This window comes from Penaeus monodon, chromosome 21 (assembly GCF_015228065.2).
Source record: "Penaeus monodon isolate SGIC_2016 chromosome 21, NSTDA_Pmon_1, whole genome shotgun sequence".
In the NCBI taxonomy this organism is placed as follows: Eukaryota; Metazoa; Arthropoda; class Malacostraca; order Decapoda; family Penaeidae; genus Penaeus; species Penaeus monodon.
The window spans coordinates 18,060,992-18,061,557 of NC_051406.1; positions in this window are offsets into that span (position 1 = coordinate 18,060,992).

The window sequence follows — 566 nt, forward strand, 5'->3', positions numbered from 1 at the left end:
TTGAAAACAAATAGTGCAAAATCTAGATAAACAGATAATAGATATATACATATATGTACGCTTATAAATTATACAATTTATAGAGAAATGAAACCATCTCGCTCTGAAGAATTATAATAATCATAATTATCAGCATCGTAATATAAAATGCTCATATTTTACCATAGAGTACGAAAATGCACTGACAAAGCGAGGACCTCACTTTAATATACATAAGTTACCGTTAAACCTTTCCGCGTTTTCTAATAAAAGCTGCCGGGTAATCATATAATAGAAAACGAAATTTTGGTTCTTAGAACGGAGGTGATATGGAAGTCTTGCTCATTTGACTGCTCTTAAATTTTATGCAAAATTTCCTGAGCGATTTCAAAACGTACTTTAAAGAAAAAAAAGTAATATCTGGATATTTCTGGGTAAAACCTAATAAAATGAATAAGACAAATATTACAACTACAAACATGGACTTCGAAGTTGTAACCTCATGAATCCAGTTTCCACACAAAACAAGGTTCGTGTACGATTCTACATAAATTTACTTCTGATTTTTAATGAAATTTGCTTGCATC